Below are 19503 nucleotides of genomic sequence, written 5' to 3'. Positions count from 1 at the left end.
GCACATCCATAGTGGCACAAGGACATTCAGCACTGACGCAAGGAAAAATATGCATCTATGCAGATGCGTCAGATCCTTGTGAATCTTCCCTTAGAATGTTTTGAAAACCAGAAAACCAGTATATTGTACCCCCTAAAGCTAAAAATGAAATGCAGCAAATGCAACTATGTAGTGCAATGAAATGGCAGACTTGCAGTATGGAAAATGGAAAAATGTAGCTATGATTTATTTTCCTTTAAATTATTGCTGTTCCTCCTCTAGTAAACATTTGAAGACAGTGGGCCCTATGAGGATGCTATTATGAATTTGTGCTTCTTATATTTTCCACAACCCATGGCTAGCAGCCTAGATCTCATCTTTGTGTGAAGGGATATCTGTCTGAGCATCAAATCCATACCTAGGGAGGGTGCTGCTTACCTGAAGACCTATTTAGCATACAATTTCCCAGAAATCTCTGCGTGTGGCTAGCGACGGTTTGGGGCAAAGAGCTGATGGAAATCAGTAAAACAACGCCAACATATGTCTTACATTGCCTGTCAAAAGCAGTGGAGGTGTAGTTATGCATAAACAGATAAAATCTTTTGAAAAGGGTTCATGTTCTTTGTAACATGAGGTACTAGGGCGAGTGGGCATGAAATTCACACTATACTTGATTAGCTTTGCGCAGTGGCAGTATCGTAGCCAATGAGGTTTAACCGAGGCGCGATTATTGCTTATTGAAAACTTTACCCAATACCCCGTCATGGAGACTTGAAATATAGTTGAAATGACAATTTTTGACAGTCTCTTAGGAGACTGGAGAATATGTAATAAAAAAATAGGATAGTTTATTTTTCAATGCGATTTACTTGCATAATTGTTATCTGTGACAAGGAGAAAACTGTGACTTTATTTGGCTTCAGTTTACTCTTTACGTTCTTTTTGTTTTCTTAGCTTTTTAAATACAGAAGTAACTTAGGAATTTTTTCTCCTTGATCAGTTTTCATAGTTCTTGTATTTCTTCCTCTTTGTTCTCACCTTCGATCCCCGGATTCGCTCGGGTAGTTGATGGCCAGAGTACGGGCTTTGTTTCCGCTCTCTGAGTTGACTCGCAGTCCGTTGCAGAGCTGGGCTCTTTCGAGGTCTCATCTCCCATTCAAATGTACACAAACCACCTAGAAAGTTTATTTCTGGGAGAAAAGGCGTTTGTTATCAGTAGGAAAATGCGGAGAGGGTTCATACAGATTGTATGGAGTGCTTGAAACAGAACAAGAACTGACAAAGCTGTTGTTTTTGTCATTTAACATTATGTAAAGTGTATTTTTAATGCTCTTTGTGTCACTGAGTAATTGATGTTATCCAGCTGTATGACAGGGGCGTAGCTTCCATTGTTGCAGCAGGTGCAGTGGCACTGGCGCCCACAGACCTGCGGGACCCACTGAACCCCGATTATTGCGGTATTTTATATTTCAAACATGAATAAGGGGTCCTATTTCCTTCCTTGCCCTAGGGCCCATTTTTTCACCTGAGAGCCATGAAAGGCTGCGTGGATCCTCCCTGATTTGAATCGTTGACAATGAGGTCACGCAAAGAGCTCTTGCGTGGCTGCATCAGCCCAACTGGGCTACATGATCCGGGAAAATTTGTATGCTGCATGCCGACGGAGACACACAACGTACACACAGCCATTTACAGGGCACATATAAAAATCTGTATTGTGGCGCAGTTGCGGCGTAAATGTTGCGGCCCTTTTACAATGTGACGCATCTAGGGAGATGCGTCACATTATAAAGCCCTGCATCACATTATACCTGCGTCAGGCATAATGTATGCAGGGTGGGCGTTTCCACGAAAAAAAGCCTTGTAGAACTCACGCACTGAAATCTACAAGATTTCACTGCGTCACTTTATGCCTTCACTGCGGCAAAATCCCTACGCCTGCACAGACCAAGCGTTTGGAATGACTCATGGCTTTTTGCTTCACTTTCATGATCAACTTCAGCAATGCGTCACTTTTGTGCCAACACATGTGTCAGAATTTTTGATGCATCTTTTAATCCTTGCACCATGGAGCACTGTATTGTAAATACAGCACATCCATAGTGGCACAAGGACATTCAGCACTGACGCATGGAAAAGTATGCATCTATGCAGATGCGTCAGATCCTTGTGAATCTTCCCCTAGAATGTTTTGAAAACCAGGAAACCAGTATAATGTACCCCCTAAAGCTAAAAATGAAATGCAGCAAATGCAACTATGTAGTGCAATGAAATGGCAGACTTGCAGTATGGAAAATGGAAAAATGTAGCTATGATTTATTTTCCTTTAAATTATTGCTGTTCCTTCTCTAGTAAACATTTGAAGACAGTGGGCCCTATTAGGATGCTATTATGAATTTGTGCTTCTTATATTTTCCACAACCCATGGCTAGCAGCCTAGATCTCATCTTTGTGTGAAGGGATATCTGTCTGAGCATCAAATCCATAACTAGGGAGGGTGCTGCTCACCTGAAGAGCTATTTAGCATACAATTTCCCAGAATTCTCTGCGTGTGGCTAGCGACGATTTGGGGCAGAGAGCTGATGGAAATTAGTAAAACAACGCCAACATATGTCTTACATTGCCTGTCAGAAGCAGTGGAGGTGTAGTTATGCATAAACAGATAAAATCTTTTGAAAAGGGTTCATGTTCTTTGTAACATGAGGTACTAGGGCGAGTGGGCATGAAATTCACACTATAATTGGTTAGCTTTGCGCAGTGGCAGTATCGTAGCCAATGAGGTTTAACCGAGGCGCGATTATTGCTTATTGAAAACTTTACCCAATACCCCGTCATGAAGACTTGAAATATAGTTGAAATGACAATTTTTGGCAGTGTCTTCGGAGACTGGAGAATATGTAATAAAAAAATAAGATAGTTTATTTTTCAATGCGATTTACTTGCATAATTGTTATCTGTGACAAGGAGAAAACTGTGACTTTATTTGGCTTCAGTTTACTCTTTACGTTCTTTTTGTTTTCTCGGCTTTTTAAATACGGCAGTAACTTATGGATTTTTTCTCCTTGATCAGTTTTCATAATTCTTGTATTTCTTCCTCTTTGTTCTCACGTTCGATCCCCGGATTCGCTCGGGTAGTTGATGGCCAGAGTACGGGCTTTGTTTCCGCTCTCTGAGTTGACTCGCAGTCCGTTGCAGGGCTGGGCTCTTTCGAGGTCTCATCTCCCATTCAAATGTACACAAACCACCTAGAAAGTTTATTTCTGGGAGCAAAGGCGTTTGTTATCAGTAGGAAAATGCGGAGAGGGTTCATACAGATTGTATGGAGTGCTTGAAACATAACAAGAACTGACAAAGCTGTTGTTTTTGTCATTTAACATTATGTAAAGTGTATTTTTAATGCTCTTTTTGTCACTGAGTAATTGATGTTACCCAGCTGTATGACAGGGGCGTAGCTTCCATTGTTGCAGCAGGTGCAGTGGCACTGGCGCCCACAGACCTGCGGGACCCACTGAACCCCGATTATTGCGGTATTTTATATTTCAAACATGAATAAGGGGTCCTATTTCCTTCCTTGCCCTAGGGCCCATTTTTTCACCTGAGAGCCATGAAAGGCTGCGTGGATCCTTCCTGATTTGAATCGGTGACAATGAGGTCACGCAAAGAGCTCTTGCGTGGCTGCATCAGCCCAACTGGGCTACATGATCCGGGAAAATTTGTATGCTGCATGCCGACGGAGACACACTACGTACACACAGCCATTTACAGGGCACATATAAAAATCTGTATTGTGGCGCAGCTGCGGCGTAAATGTTGCGGCCCTTTTACAATGTGACGCATCTAGGGAGATGCGTCACATTATAAAGCCCTGCATCACATTATACCTGCGTCAGGCATAATGTATGCAGGGTGGGCGTTTCCACGAAAAAAGCCTTGTAGAACTCACGCACTGAAATCTACAAGATTTCACTGCGTCCCTTTACGCCTTCACTGCGGCAAAATCCCTACGCCTGCACAGACCAAGCGTTTGGAATGACTCATGGCTTTTTGCTTCACTTTCATGATCAACTTCAGCAATGCGTCACTTTTGTGCCAACACATGTGTCAGAATTTCTGATGCGTCTGTTAATCCTTGCACCATGGAGCACTGTATTGTAAATACAGCACATCCATAGTGGCACAAGGACATTCAGCACTGACGCAAGGAAAAATATGCATCTATGCAGATGCGTCAGATCCTTGTGAATCTTCCCCTAGAATGTTTTGAAAACCAGGAAACCAGTATATTGTACCCCCTAAAGCTAAAAATGAAATGCAGCAAATGCAACTATGTAGTGCAATGAAATGGCAGACTTGCAGTATGGAAAATGGAAAAATGTAGCTATGATTTATTTTCCTTTAAATTATTGCTGTTCCTCCTCTAGTATACATTTGAAGACAGTGGGCCCTATGAGGATGCTATTATGAATTTGTGCTTCTTATATTTTCCACAACCCATGGCTAGCAGCCTAGATCTCATCTTTGTGTGAAGGGATATCTGTCTGAGCATCAAATCCATACCTAGGGAGGGTGCTGCTTACCTGAAGAGCTATTTAGCATACAATTTCCCAGAATTCTCTGCGTGTGGCTAGCGACGGTTTGGGGCAGAGAGCTGATGGAAATTAGTAAAACAACGCCAACATATGTCTTACATTGCCTGTCAGAAGCAGTGGAGGTGTAGTTATGCATAAATAGATAAAATCTTTTGAAAAGGGTTCATGTTCTTTGTAACATGAGGTACTAGGGCGAGTGGGCATGAAATTCACACTATAATTGGTTAGCTTTGCGCAGTCGCAGTATCGTAGCCAATGAGGTTTAACCGAGGCGCGATTATTGCTTATTGAAAACTTTACCCAATACCCCGTCATGGAGACTTGAAATATAGTTGAAATGACAATTTTTGACAGTCTCTTCGGAGACTGGAGAATATGTAATAAAAAAATAAGATAGTTTATTTTTCAATGTGATTTACTTGCATAATTGTTATCTGTGACAAGGAGAAAACTGTGACTTTATTTGGCTTCAGTTTACTCTTTACGTTCTTTTTGTTTTCTCGGCTTTTTAAATACGGCAGTAACTTATGGATTTTTTCTCCTTGATCAGTTTTCATAATTCTTGTATTTCTTCCTCTTTGTTCTCACCTTCGATCCCCGGATTCGCTCGGGTAGTTGATGGCCAGAGTACGGGCTTTGTTTCCGCTCTCTGAGTTGACTCGCAGTCCGTTGCAGGGCTGGGCTCTTTCGAGGTCTCATCTCCCATTCAAATGTACACAAACCACCTAGAAAGTTTATTTCTGGGAGCAAAGGCGTTTGTTATCAGTAGGAAAATGCGGAGAGGGTTCATACAGATTGTATGGAGTGCTTGAAACAGAACAAGAACTGACAAAGCTGTTGTTTTTGTCATTTAACATTATGTAAAGTGTATTTTTTAATGCTCTTTGTGTCACTGAGTAATTGATGTTACCCAGCTGTATGACAGGGGCGTAGCTTCCATTGTTGCAGCAGGTGCAGTGGCACTGGCGCCCACAGACCTGTGGGACCCACTGAACCCCGATTATTGCGGTATTTTATATTTCAAACATGAATAAGGGGTCCTATTTCCTTCCTTGCCCTAGGGCCCATTTTTTCACCTGAGAGCCATGAAAGGCTGCGTGGATCCTCCCTGATTTGAATCGGTGACAATGAGGTCACGCAAAGAGCTCTTGCGTGGCTGCATCTGCCCAACTGGGCTACATGATCCGGGAAAATTTGTATGCTGCATGCCGACAGAGACACACAACGTACACACAACCATTTACAGGGCACATATAAAAATCTGTATTGTGGCGCAGCTGCGGCGTAAATGTTGCGGCCCTTTTACAATGTGACGCATCTAGGGAGATGCGTCACATTATAAAGCCCTGCATCACATTATACCTGCGTCAGACATAATGTATGCAGGGTGGGCGTTTCCACGAAAAAAAGCCTTGTAGAACTCACGCACTGAAATCTACAAGATTTCACTGCGTCACTTTACGCCTTCACTGCGGCAAAATCCCTACGCCTGCACAGACCAAGCGTTTGGAATGACTCATGGCTTTTTGCTTCACTTTCATGATCAACTTCAGCAATGCGTCACTTTTGTGCCAACACATGTGTCAGAATTTTTGATGCATCTGTTAATCCTTGCACCATGGAGCACTGTATTGTAAATACAGCACATCCATAGTGGCACAAGGACATTCAGCACTGACGCAAGGAAAAGTATGCATCTATGCAGATGCGTCAGATCCTTGTGAATCTTCCCCTAGAATGTTTTGAAAACCAGGGAACCAGTATATTGTACCCCCTAAAGCTAAAAATGAAATGCAGCAAATGCAACTATGTAGTGCAATGAAATGGCAGACTTGCAGTATAGAAAATGGAAAAATGTAGCTATGATTTATTTTCCTTTAAATTATTGCTGTTCCTCCTCTAGTATACATTTGAAGACAGTGGGCCCTATGAGGATGCTATTATGAATTTGTGCTTCTTATATTTTTCACAACCCATGGCTAGCAGCCTAGATCTCATCTTTGTGTGAAGGGATATCTGTCTGAGCATCAAATCCATAACTAGGGAGGGTGCTGCTTACCTGAAGAGCTATTTAGCATACAATTTCCCAGAATTCTCTGCGTGTGGCTAGCGACAGTTTGGGGCAGAGAGCTGATGGAAATTAGTAAAACAACGCCAACATATGTCTTACATTGCCTGTCAGAAGCAGTGGAGGTTTGGTTATGCATAAACAGATAAAATCTTTTGAAAAGGGTTCATGTTCTTTGTAACATGAGGTACTAGGGCGAGTGGGCATGAAATTCACACTATACTTGGTTAGCTTTGCGCAGTGGCAGTATCGTAGCCAATGAGGTTTAACTGAGGCGCGATTATTGCTTATTGAAAACTTTACCCAATACCCCATCATGGAGACTTGAAATATAGTTGAAATGACAATTTTTGACAGTCTCTTCGGAGACTGGAGAATATGTAATAAAATAATAAGATAGTTTATTTTTCAATGCGATTTACTTGCTTAATTGTTATCTGTGACAAGGAGAAAACTGTGACTTTATTTGGCTTCAGTTTACTCTTTACGTTCTTTTTGTTTTCTCAGCTTTTTAAATACGGCAGTAACTTAGGGATTTTTTCTCCGTGATCAGTTTTCATAATTCTTGTATTTCTTCCTCTTTGTTCTCACCTTCGATCCCCGGATTCGCTCGGGTAGTTGATGGCCAGAGTACGGGCTTTGTTTCCGCTCTCTGAGTTGACTCGCAGTCCGTTGCAGAGCTGGGCTCTTTCGAGGTCTCATCTCCCATTCAAATGTACACAAACCACCTAGAAAGTTTATTTCTGGGAGCAAAGGCGTTTGTTATCAGTAGGAAAATGCGGAGAGGGTTCATACAGATTGTATGGAGTGCTTGAAACAGAACAAGAACTGACAAAGCTGTTGTTTTTGTCATTTAACATTATGTAAAGTGTATTTTTAATGCTCTTTTTGTCACTGAGTAATTGATGTTACCCAGCTGTATGACAGGGGCGTAGCTTCCATTGTTGCAGCAGGTGCAGTGGCACTGGCGCCCACAGACCTGCGGGACCCACTGAACCCCGATTATTGCGGTATTTTATATTTCAAACATGAATAAGGGGTCCTATTTCCTTCCTTGCCCTAGGGCCCATTTTTTCACCTGAGAGCCATGAAAGGCTGCGTGGATCCTCCCTGATTTGAATCGTTGACAATGAGGTCACGCAAAGAGCTCTTGCGTGGCTGCATCAGCCCAACTGGGCTACATGATCCGGGAAAATTTGTATGCTGCATGCCGACGGAGACACACAACGTACACACAGCCATTTACAGGGCACATATAAAAATCTGTATTGTGGCGCAGTTGCGGCGTAAATGTTGCGGCCCTTTTACAATGTGACGCATCTAGGGAGATGCGTCACATTATAAAGCCCTGCATCACATTATACCTGCGTCAGGCATAATGTATGCAGGGTGGGCGTTTCCACGAAAAAAAGCCTTGTAGAACTCACGCACTGAAATCTACAAGATTTCACTGCGTCACTTTATGCCTTCACTGCGGCAAAATCCCTACGCCTGCACAGACCAAGCGTTTGGAATGACTCATGGCTTTTTGCTTCACTTTCATGATCAACTTCAGCAATGCGTCACTTTTGTGCCAACACATGTGTCAGAATTTTTGATGCATCTTTTAATCCTTGCACCATGGAGCACTGTATTGTAAATACAGCACATCCATAGTGGCACAAGGACATTCAGCACTGACGCATGGAAAAGTATGCATCTATGCAGATGCGTCAGATCCTTGTGAATCTTCCCCTAGAATGTTTTGAAAACCAGGAAACCAGTATAATGTACCCCCTAAAGCTAAAAATGAAATGCAGCAAATGCAACTATGTAGTGCAATGAAATGGCAGACTTGCAGTATGGAAAATGGAAAAATGTAGCTATGATTTATTTTCCTTTAAATTATTGCTGTTCCTTCTCTAGTAAACATTTGAAGACAGTGGGCCCTATTAGGATGCTATTATGAATTTGTGCTTCTTATATTTTCCACAACCCATGGCTAGCAGCCTAGATCTCATCTTTGTGTGAAGGGATATCTGTCTGAGCATCAAATCCATAACTAGGGAGGGTGCTGCTCACCTGAAGAGCTATTTAGCATACAATTTCCCAGAATTCTCTGCGTGTGGCTAGCGACGATTTGGGGCAGAGAGCTGATGGAAATTAGTAAAACAACGCCAACATATGTCTTACATTGCCTGTCAGAAGCAGTGGAGGTGTAGTTATGCATAAACAGATAAAATCTTTTGAAAAGGGTTCATGTTCTTTGTAACATGAGGTACTAGGGCGAGTGGGCATGAAATTCACACTATAATTGGTTAGCTTTGCGCAGTGGCAGTATCGTAGCCAATGAGGTTTAACCGAGGCGCGATTATTGCTTATTGAAAACTTTACCCAATACCCCGTCATGAAGACTTGAAATATAGTTGAAATGACAATTTTTGGCAGTGTCTTCGGAGACTGGAGAATATGTAATAAAAAAATAAGATAGTTTATTTTTCAATGCGATTTACTTGCATAATTGTTATCTGTGACAAGGAGAAAACTGTGACTTTATTTGGCTTCAGTTTACTCTTTACGTTCTTTTTGTTTTCTCGGCTTTTTAAATACGGCAGTAACTTATGGATTTTTTCTCCTTGATCAGTTTTCATAATTCTTGTATTTCTTCCTCTTTGTTCTCACGTTCGATCCCCGGATTCGCTCGGGTAGTTGATGGCCAGAGTACGGGCTTTGTTTCCGCTCTCTGAGTTGACTCGCAGTCTGTTGCAGGGCTGGGCTCTTTCGAGGTCTCATCTCCCATTCAAATGTACACAAACCACCTAGAAAGTTTATTTCTGGGAGCAAAGGCGTTTGTTATCAGTAGGAAAATGCGGAGAGGGTTCATACAGATTGTATGGAGTGCTTGAAACATAACAAGAACTGACAAAGCTGTTGTTTTTGTCATTTAACATTATGTAAAGTGTATTTTTAATGCTCTTTTTGTCACTGAGTAATTGATGTTACCCAGCTGTATGACAGGGGCGTAGCTTCCATTGTTGCAGCAGGTGCAGTGGCACTGGCGCCCACAGACCTGCGGGACCCACTGAACCCCGATTATTGCGGTATTTTATATTTCAAACATGAATAAGGGGTCCTATTTCCTTCCTTGCCCTAGGGCCCATTTTTTCACCTGAGAGCCATGAAAGGCTGCGTGGATCCTTCCTGATTTGAATCGGTGACAATGAGGTCACGCAAAGAGCTCTTGCGTGGCTGCATCAGCCCAACTGGGCTACATGATCCGGGAAAATTTGTATGCTGCATGCCGACGGAGACACACTACGTACACACAGCCATTTACAGGGCACATATAAAAATCTGTATTGTGGCGCAGCTGCGGCGTAAATGTTGCGGCCCTTTTACAATGTGACGCATCTAGGGAGATGCGTCACATTATAAAGCCCTGCATCACATTATACCTGCGTCAGGCATAATGTATGCAGGGTGGGCGTTTCCACGAAAAAAGCCTTGTAGAACTCACGCACTGAAATCTACAAGATTTCACTGCGTCCCTTTACGCCTTCACTGCGGCAAAATCCCTACGCCTGCACAGACCAAGCGTTTGGAATGACTCATGGCTTTTTGCTTCACTTTCATGATCAACTTCAGCAATGCGTCACTTTTGTGGCAACACATGTGTCAGAATTTCTGATGCATCTGTTAATCCTTGCACCATGGAGCACTGTATTGTAAATACAGCACATCCATAGTGGCACAAGGACATTCAGCACTGACGCAAGGAAAAATATGCATCTATGCAGATGCGTCAGATCCTTGTGAATCTTCCCCTAGAATGTTTTGAAAACCAGGAAACCAGTATATTGTACCCCCTAAAGCTAAAAATGAAATGCAGCAAATGCAACTATGTAGTGCAATGAAATGGCAGACTTGCAGTATGGAAAATGGAAAAATGTAGCTATGATTTATTTTCCTTTAAATTATTGCTGTTCCTCCTCTAGTAAACATTTGAAGACAGTGGGCCCTATGAGGATGCTATTATGAATTTGTGCTTCTTATATTTTCCACAACCCATGGCTAGCAGCCTAGATCTCATCTTTGTGTGAAGGGATATCTGTCTGAGCATCAAATCCATACCTAGGGAGGGTGCTGCTTACCTGAAGAGCTATTTAGCATACAATTTCCCAGAATTCTCTGCGTGTGGCTAGCGACGGTTTGGGGCAGAGAGCTGATGGAAGTTAGTAATACAACGCCAACATATGTCTTACATTGCCTGTCAGAAGCAGTGGAGGTGTAGTTATGCATAAATAGATAAAATCTTTTGAAAAGGGTTCATGTTCTTTGTAACATGAGGTATTAGGGCGAGTGGGCATGAAATTCACACTATATTTGGTTAGCTTTGCGCAGTGGCAGTATCGTAGCCAATGAGGTTTAACCGCGGCGCGATTATTGCATATTGAAAACTTTACCCAATACCCCGTCATGGAGACTTGAAATATAGTTGAAATGACAATTTTTGACAGTCTCTTCGGAGACTGGAGAATATGTAATAAAAAAATAAGATAGTTTATTTTTCAATGCGATTTACTTGCTTAATTGTTATCTGTGACAAGGAGAAAACTGTGACTTTATTTGGCTTCAGTTTACTCTTTACGTTCTTTTTGTTTTCTCGGCTTTTTAAATACGGCAGTAACTTATGGATTTTTTCTCCTTGATCAGTTTTCATAATTCTTGTATTTCTTTCTCTTTGTTCTCACCTTCGATCCCCGGATTCGCTCGGGTAGTTGATGGCCAGAGTACGGGCTTTGTTTCCGCTCTCTGAGTTGACTCGCAGTCCGTTGCAGAGCTGGGCTCTTTCGAGGTCTCATCTCCCATTCAAATGTACACAAACCACCTAGAAAGTTTATTTCTGGGAGCAAAGGCGTTTGTTATCAGTAGTAAAATGCGTAGCGGGTTCATACAGATTGTATGGAGTGCTTGAAACAGAACAAGAACTGACAAAGCTGTTGTTTTTGTCATTTAACATTATGTAAAGTGTATTTTTAATGCTCTTTTTGTCACTGAGTAATTGATGTTACCCAGCTGTATGACAGGGGCGTAGCTTCCATTGTTGCAGCAGGTGCAGTGGCACTGGCGCCCACAGACCTGCGGGACCCACTGAACCCCGATTATTGCGGTATTTTATATTTCAAACATGAATAAGGGGTCCTATTTCCTTCCTTGCCCTAGGGCCCATTTTTTCACCTGAGAGCCATGAAAGGCTGCGTGGATCCTCCCTGATTTGAATCGGTGACAATGAGGTCACGCAAAGAGCTCTTGCGTGGCTGCATCAGCCGAACTGGGCTACATGATCCGGGAAAATTTGTATGCTGCATGCCGACGGAGACACACAACGTACACACAGCCATTTACAGGGCACATATAAAAATCTGTATTGTGGCGCAGCTGCGGCTTAAATGTTGCGGCCCTTTTACAATGTGACGCATCTAGGGAGATGCGTCACATTATAAAGCCCTGCATCACATTATACCTGCGTCAGGCTTAATGTATGCAGGGTGGGCGTTTCCACGAAAAAAGCCTTGTAGAACTAACGCACTGAAATCTACAAGATTTCACTGCGTCACTTTACGCCTTCACTGCGGCAAAATTCCTACGCCTGCACAGACCAAGCGTTTAGAATGACTCATGGCTTTTTGCTTCACTTTCATGATCAACTTCAGCAATGCGTCACTTTTGTGCCAACACATGTGTCAGAATTTCTGATGCATCTGTTAATCCTTGCACCATTGAGCACTGTATTGTAAATACAGCACATCCATAGTGGCACAAGGACATTCAGCACTGACGCAAGGAAAAATATGCATCTATGCAGATGCGTCAGATCCTTGTGAATCTTCCCCTAGAATGTTTTGAAAACCAGGAAACCAGTATATTGTACCCCCTAAAGCTAAAAATGAAATGCAGCAAATGCAACTATGTAGTGCAATGAAATGGCAGACTTGCAGTATGGAAAATGGAAAAATGTAGCTATGATTTATTTTCCTTTAAATTATTGCTGTTCCTCCTCTAGTATACATTTGAAGACAGTGGGCCCTATGAGGATGCTATTATGAATTTGTGCTTCTTATATTTTCCACAACCCATGGCTAGCAGCCTAGATCTCATCTTTGTGTGAAGGGATATCTGTCTGAGCATCAAATCCATACCTAGGGAGGGTGCTGCTTACCTGAAGAGCTATTTAGCATACAATTTCCCAGAATTCTCTGCGTGTGGCTAGCGACGGTTTGGGGCAGAGAGCTGATGGAAATTAGTAAAACAACGCCAACATATGTCTTACATTGCCTGTCAGAAGCAGTGGAGGTGTAGTTATGCATAAATAGATAAAATCTTTTGAAAAGGGTTCATGTTCTTTGTAACATGAGGTACTAGGGCGAGTGGGCATGAAATTCACACTATAATTGGTTAGCTTTGCGCAGTCGCAGTATCGTAGCCAATGAGGTTTAACCGAGGCGCGATTATTGCTTATTGAAAACTTTACCCAATACCCCGTCATGGAGACTTGAAATATAGTTGAAATGACAATTTTTGACAGTCTCTTCGGAGACTGGAGAATATGTAATAAAAAAATAAGATAGTTTATTTTTCAATGTGATTTACTTGCATAATTGTTATCTGTGACAAGGAGAAAACTGTGACTTTATTTGGCTTCAGTTTACTCTTTACGTTCTTTTTGTTTTCTCGGCTTTTTAAATACGGCAGTAACTTATGGATTTTTTCTCCTTGATCAGTTTTCATAATTCTTGTATTTCTTCCTCTTTGTTCTCACCTTCGATCCCCGGATTCGCTCGGGTAGTTGATGGCCAGAGTACGGGCTTTGTTTCCGCTCTCTGAGTTGACTCGCAGTCCGTTGCAGGGCTGGGCTCTTTCGAGGTCTCATCTCCCATTCAAATGTACACAAACCACCTAGAAAGTTTATTTCTGGGAGCAAAGGCGTTTGTTATCAGTAGGAAAATGCGGAGAGGGTTCATACAGATTGTATGGAGTGCTTGAAACAGAACAAGAACTGACAAAGCTGTTGTTTTTGTCATTTAACATTATGTAAAGTGTATTTTTTAATGCTCTTTGTGTCACTGAGTAATTGATGTTACCCAGCTGTATGACAGGGGCGTAGCTTCCATTGTTGCAGCAGGTGCAGTGGCACTGGCGCCCACAGACCTGTGGGACCCACTGAACCCCGATTATTGCGGTATTTTATATTTCAAACATGAATAAGGGGTCCTATTTCCTTCCTTGCCCTAGGGCCCATTTTTTCACCTGAGAGCCATGAAAGGCTGCGTGGATCCTCCCTGATTTGAATCGGTGACAATGAGGTCACGCAAAGAGCTCTTGCGTGGCTGCATCTGCCCAACTGGGCTACATGATCCGGGAAAATTTGTATGCTGCATGCCGACAGAGACACACAACGTACACACAACCATTTACAGGGCACATATAAAAATCTGTATTGTGGCGCAGCTGCGGCGTAAATGTTGCGGCCCTTTTACAATGTGACGCATCTAGGGAGATGCGTCACATTATAAAGCCCTGCATCACATTATACCTGCGTCAGACATAATGTATGCAGGGTGGGCGTTTCCACGAAAAAAAGCCTTGTAGAACTCACGCACTGAAATCTACAAGATTTCACTGCGTCACTTTACGCCTTCACTGCGGCAAAATCCCTACGCCTGCACAGACCAAGCGTTTGGAATGACTCATGGCTTTTTGCTTCACTTTCATGATCAACTTCAGCAATGCGTCACTTTTGTGCCAACACATGTGTCAGAATTTTTGATGCATCTGTTAATCCTTGCACCATGGAGCACTGTATTGTAAATACAGCACATCCATAGTGGCACAAGGACATTCAGCACTGACGCAAGGAAAAGTATGCATCTATGCAGATGCGTCAGATCCTTGTGAATCTTCCCCTAGAATGTTTTGAAAACCAGGGAACCAGTATATTGTACCCCCTAAAGCTAAAAATGAAATGCAGCAAATGCAACTATGTAGTGCAATGAAATGGCAGACTTGCAGTATAGAAAATGGAAAAATGTAGCTATGATTTATTTTCCTTTAAATTATTGCTGTTCCTCCTCTAGTATACATTTGAAGACAGTGGGCCCTATGAGGATGCTATTATGAATTTGTGCTTCTTATATTTTTCACAACCCATGGCTAGCAGCCTAGATCTCATCTTTGTGTGAAGGGATATCTGTCTGAGCATCAAATCCATAACTAGGGAGGGTGCTGCTTACCTGAAGAGCTATTTAGCATACAATTTCCCAGAATTCTCTGCGTGTGGCTAGCGACAGTTTGGGGCAGAGAGCTGATGGAAATTAGTAAAACAACGCCAACATATGTCTTACATTGCCTGTCAGAAGCAGTGGAGGTTTGGTTATGCATAAACAGATAAAATCTTTTGAAAAGGGTTCATGTTCTTTGTAACATGAGGTACTAGGGCGAGTGGGCATGAAATTCACACTATACTTGGTTAGCTTTGCGCAGTGGCAGTATCGTAGCCAATGAGGTTTAACTGAGGCGCGCTTATTGAAAACTTTACCCAATACCCCATCATGGAGACTTGAAATATAGTTGAAATGACAATTTTTGACAGTCTCTTCGGAGACTGGAGAATATGTAATAAAATAATAAGATAGTCTATTTTTCAATGCGATTTACTTGCTTAATTGTTATCTGTGACAAGGAGAAAACTGTGACTTTATTTGGCTTCAGTTTACTCTTTACGTTCTTTTTGTTTTCTCAGCTTTTTAAATACGGCAGTAACTTAGGGATTTTTTCTCCGTGATCAGTTTTCATAATTCTTGTATTTCTTCCTCTTTGTTCTCACCTTCGATCCCCGGATTCGCTCGGGTAGTTGATGGCCAGAGTACGGGCTTTGTTTCCGCTCTCTGAGTTGACTCGCAGTCCGTTGCAGAGCTGGGCTCTTTCGAGGTCTCATCTCCCATTCAAATGTACACAAACCACCTAGAAAGTTTATTTCTGGGAGCAAAGGCGTTTGTTATCAGTAGGAAAATGCGGAGAGGGTTCATACAGATTGTATGGAGTGCTTGAAACAGAACAAGAACTGACAAAGCTGTTGTTTTTGTCATTTAACATTATGTAAAGTGTATTTTTAATGCTCTTTTTGTCACTGAGTAATTGATGTTACCCAGCTGTATGACAGGGGCGTAGCTTCCATTGTTGCAGCAGGTGCAGTGGCACTGGCGCCCACAGACCTGCGGGACCCACTGAACCCCGATTATTGCGGTATTTTATATTTCAAACATGAATAAGGGGTCCTATTTCCTTCCTTGCCCTAGGGCCCATTTTTTCACCTGAGAGCCATGAAAGGCTGCGTGGATCCTCCCTGATTTGAATCGGTGACAATGAGGTCACGCAAAGAGCTCTTGCGTGGCTGCATCAGCCCAACTGGGCTACATGATCCGGGAAAATTTGTATGCTGCATGCCGACGGAGACACACAACGTACACACAGCCATTTACAGGGCACATATAAAAATCTGTATTGTGGCGCAGCTGCGGCGTAAATGTTGCGGCCCTTTTACAATGTGACGCATCTAGGGAGATGCGTCACATTATAAAGCCCTGCATCACATTATACCTGCGTCAGGCATAATGTATGCAGGGTGGGCGTTTCCACGAAAAAAGCCTTGTAGAACTCACGCACTGAAATCTACAAGATTTCACTGCGTCACTTTACGCCTTCACTGCGGCAAAATCCCTACGCCTGCACAGACCAAGCGTTTGGAATGACTCATGGCTTTTTGCTTCACTTTCATGATCAACTTCAGCAATGCGTCACTTTTGTGCCAACACATGTGTCAGAATTTGTGATGCATCTGTTAATCCTTGCACCATGGAGCACTGTATTGTAAATACAGCACATCCATAGTGGCACAAGGACATTCAGCACTGACGCAAGGAAAAATATGCATCTATGCAGATGCGTCAGATCCTTGTGAATCTTCCCCTAGAATGTTTTGAAAACCAGGAAACCAGTATATTGTACCCCCTAAAGCTAAAAATGAAATGCAGCAAATGCAACTATGTAGTGCAATGAAATGGCAGACTTGCAGTATGGAAAATGGAAAAATGTAGCTATGATTTATTTTCCTTTAAATTATTGCTGTTCCTCCTCTAGTAAACATTTGAAGACAGTGGGCCCTATGAGGATGCTATTATGAATTTGTGCTTCTTATATTTTCCACAACCCATGGCTAGCAGCCTAGATCTCATCTTTGTGTGAAGGGATATCTGTCTGAGCATCAAATCCATACCTAGGGAGGGTGCTGCTTACCTGAAGAGCTATTTAGCATACAATTTCCCAGAATTCTCTGCGTGTGGCTAGCGACGGTTTGGGGCAGAGAGCTGATGGAAGTTAGTAAAACAACGCCAACATATGTCTTACATTGCCTGTCAGAAGCAGTGGAGGTGTAGTTATGCATAAACAGATAAAATCTTTTGAAAAGGGTTCATGTTCTTTGTAACATGAGGTACTAGGGCGAGTGGGCATGAAATTCACACTATACTTGGTTAGCTTTGCGCAGTGGCAGTATCGTAGCCAATGAGGTTTAACTGAGGCGCGATTATTGCTTATTGAAAACTTTACCCAATACCCCATCATGGAGACTTGAAATATAGTTGAAATGACAATTTTTGACAGTCTCTTCGGAGACTGGAGAATATGTAATAAAATAATAAGATAGTTTATTTTTCAATGCGATTTACTTGCTTAATTGTTATCTGTGACAAGGAGAAAACTGTGACTTTATTTGGCTTCAGTTTACTCTTTACGTTCTTTTTGTTTTCTCAGCTTTTTAAATACGGCAGTAACTTAGGGATTTTTTCTCCGTGATCAGTTTTCATAATTCCTGTATTTCTTCCTCTTTGTTCTCACCTTCGATCCCCGGATTCGCTCGGGTAGTTGATGGCCAGAGTACGGGCTTTGTTTCCGCTCTCTGAGTTGACTCGCAGTCCGTTGCAGAGCTGGGCTCTTTCGAGGTCTCATCTCCCATTCAAATGTACACAAACCACCTAGAAAGTTTATTTCTGGGAGCAAAGGCGTTTGTTATCAGTAGGAAAATGCGGAGAGGGTTCATACAGATTGTATGGAGTGCTTGAAACAGAACAAGAACTGACAAAGCTGTTGTTTTTGTCATTTAACATTATGTAAAGTGTATTTTTAATGCTCTTTTTGTCACTGAGTAATTGATGTTACCCAGCTGTATGACAGGGGCGTAGCTTCCATTGTTGCAGCAGGTGCAGTGGCACTGGCGCCCACAGACCTGCGGGACCCACTGAACCCCGATTATTGCGGTATTTTATATTTCAAACATGAATAAGGGGTCCTATTTCCTTCCTTGCCCTAGGGCCCATTTTTTCACCTGAGAGCCATGAAAGGCTGCGTGGATCCTCCCTGATTTGAATCGGTGACAATGAGGTCACGCAAAGAGCTCTTGCGTGGCTGCATCAGCCCAACTGGGCTACATGATCCGGGAAAATTTGTATGCTGCATGCCGACGGAGACACACAACGTACACACAGCCATTTACAGGGCACATATAAAAATCTGTATTGTGGCGCAGCTGCGGCGTAAATGTTGCGGCCCTTTTACAATGTGACGCATCTAGGGAGATGCGTCACATTATAAAGCCCTGCATCACATTATACCTGCGTCAGGCATAATGTATGCAGGGTGGGCGTTTCCACGAAAAAAGCCTTGTAGAACTCACGCACTGAAATCTACAAGATTTCACTGCGTCACTTTACGCCTTCACTGCGGCAAAATCCCTACGCCTGCACAGACCAAGCGTTTGGAATGACTCATGGCTTTTTGCTTCACTTTCATGATCAACTTCAGCAATGCGTCACTTTTGTGCCAACACATGTGTCAGAATTTGTGATGCATCTGTTTATCCTTGCACCATGGAGCACTGTATTGTAAATACAGCACATCCATAGTGGCACAAGGACATTCAGCACTGACGCAAGGAAAAATATGCATCTATGCAGATGCGTCAGATCCTTGTGAATCTTCCCCTAGAATGTTTTGAAAACCAGGAAACCAGTATATTGTACCCCCTAAAGCTAAAAATGAAATGCAGCAAATGCAACTATGTAGTGCAATGAAATGGCAGACTTGCAGTATGGAAAATGGAAAAATGTAGCTATGATTTATTTTCCTTTAAATTATTGCTGTTCCTCCTCTAGTAAACATTTGAAGACAGTGGGCCCTATGAGGATGCTATTATGAATTTGTGCTTCTTATATTTTCCACAACCCATGGCTAGCAGCCTAGATCTCATCTTTGTGTGAAGGGATATCTGTCTGAGCATCAAATCCATACCTAGGGAGGGTGCTGCTTACCTGAAGAGCTATTTAGCATACAATTTCCCAGAATTCTCTGCGTGTGGCTAGCGACGGTTTGGGGCAGAGAGCTGATGGAAATTAGTAAAACAAAGCCAACATATGTCTTACATTGCCTGTCAGAAGCAGTGGAGGTGTAGTTATGCATAAATAGATAAAATCTTTTGAAAAGGGTTCATGTTCTTTGTAACATGAGGTACTAGGGCGAGTGGGCATGAAATTCACACTATAATTGGTTAGCTTTGCGCAGTGGCAGTATCGTAGCCAATTAGGTTTAACCGAGGCGCGATTATTGCTTATTGAAAACTTTACCCAATACCCCGTCATGGAGACTTGAAATATAGTTGAAATGACAATTTTTGACAGTATCTTCGGAGACTGGAGAATATGTAATAAAAAAAAAAGATAGTTTATTTTTCAATGCGATTTACTTGCATAATTGTTATCTGTGATAAGGCGAAAACTG

The 19503-nt window shown here is 42.4% G+C and overlaps 10 non-coding genes across 10 annotated transcripts; all 10 read left to right on the top strand.

Moving 5' to 3' along the window:
* The first annotated feature begins 655 nt into the window (after nt 1-655).
* On the top strand, nt 656-795 carry LOC147679302 (U4 spliceosomal RNA). Its single transcript, XR_015301624.1, has one exon. It is a non-coding gene; the product is annotated as a U4 spliceosomal RNA (small nuclear RNA).
* Nucleotides 796-2725: 1930 nt separating this feature from the next.
* LOC147679301 (U4 spliceosomal RNA) lies at nt 2726-2865 on the top strand. The gene has a single exon (XR_015301780.1). It is a non-coding gene; the product is annotated as a U4 spliceosomal RNA (small nuclear RNA).
* A 1929-nt stretch (nt 2866-4794) lies between these two features.
* LOC147679300 (U4 spliceosomal RNA) lies at nt 4795-4934 on the top strand. The gene has a single exon (XR_015301769.1). It is a non-coding gene; the product is annotated as a U4 spliceosomal RNA (small nuclear RNA).
* Nucleotides 4935-6865: 1931 nt separating this feature from the next.
* On the top strand, nt 6866-7005 carry LOC147679299 (U4 spliceosomal RNA). Its single transcript, XR_015301798.1, has one exon. It is a non-coding gene; the product is annotated as a U4 spliceosomal RNA (small nuclear RNA).
* A 1930-nt stretch (nt 7006-8935) lies between these two features.
* On the top strand, nt 8936-9075 carry LOC147679298 (U4 spliceosomal RNA). The gene has a single exon (XR_015301779.1). It is a non-coding gene; the product is annotated as a U4 spliceosomal RNA (small nuclear RNA).
* A 1929-nt stretch (nt 9076-11004) lies between these two features.
* Nucleotides 11005-11144, top strand: LOC147679297 (U4 spliceosomal RNA). The gene has a single exon (XR_015301824.1). It is a non-coding gene; the product is annotated as a U4 spliceosomal RNA (small nuclear RNA).
* A 1929-nt stretch (nt 11145-13073) lies between these two features.
* Nucleotides 13074-13213, top strand: LOC147679296 (U4 spliceosomal RNA). The gene has a single exon (XR_015301768.1). It is a non-coding gene; the product is annotated as a U4 spliceosomal RNA (small nuclear RNA).
* A 1931-nt stretch (nt 13214-15144) lies between these two features.
* On the top strand, nt 15145-15277 carry LOC147679295 (U4 spliceosomal RNA). The gene has a single exon (XR_015301886.1). It is a non-coding gene; the product is annotated as a U4 spliceosomal RNA (small nuclear RNA).
* A 1929-nt stretch (nt 15278-17206) lies between these two features.
* On the top strand, nt 17207-17346 carry LOC147679294 (U4 spliceosomal RNA). The gene has a single exon (XR_015301797.1). It is a non-coding gene; the product is annotated as a U4 spliceosomal RNA (small nuclear RNA).
* A 1929-nt stretch (nt 17347-19275) lies between these two features.
* On the top strand, nt 19276-19415 carry LOC147679293 (U4 spliceosomal RNA). The gene has a single exon (XR_015301836.1). It is a non-coding gene; the product is annotated as a U4 spliceosomal RNA (small nuclear RNA).
* Nucleotides 19416-19503: the final 88 nt, after the last annotated feature.

This window comes from Lissotriton vulgaris, chromosome 11 (genome assembly GCF_964263255.1).
Source record: "Lissotriton vulgaris chromosome 11, aLisVul1.2, whole genome shotgun sequence".
In the NCBI taxonomy this organism is placed as follows: Eukaryota; Metazoa; Chordata; class Amphibia; order Caudata; family Salamandridae; genus Lissotriton; species Lissotriton vulgaris.
This window is presented reverse-complemented; position numbering and strand designations above follow the sequence as displayed.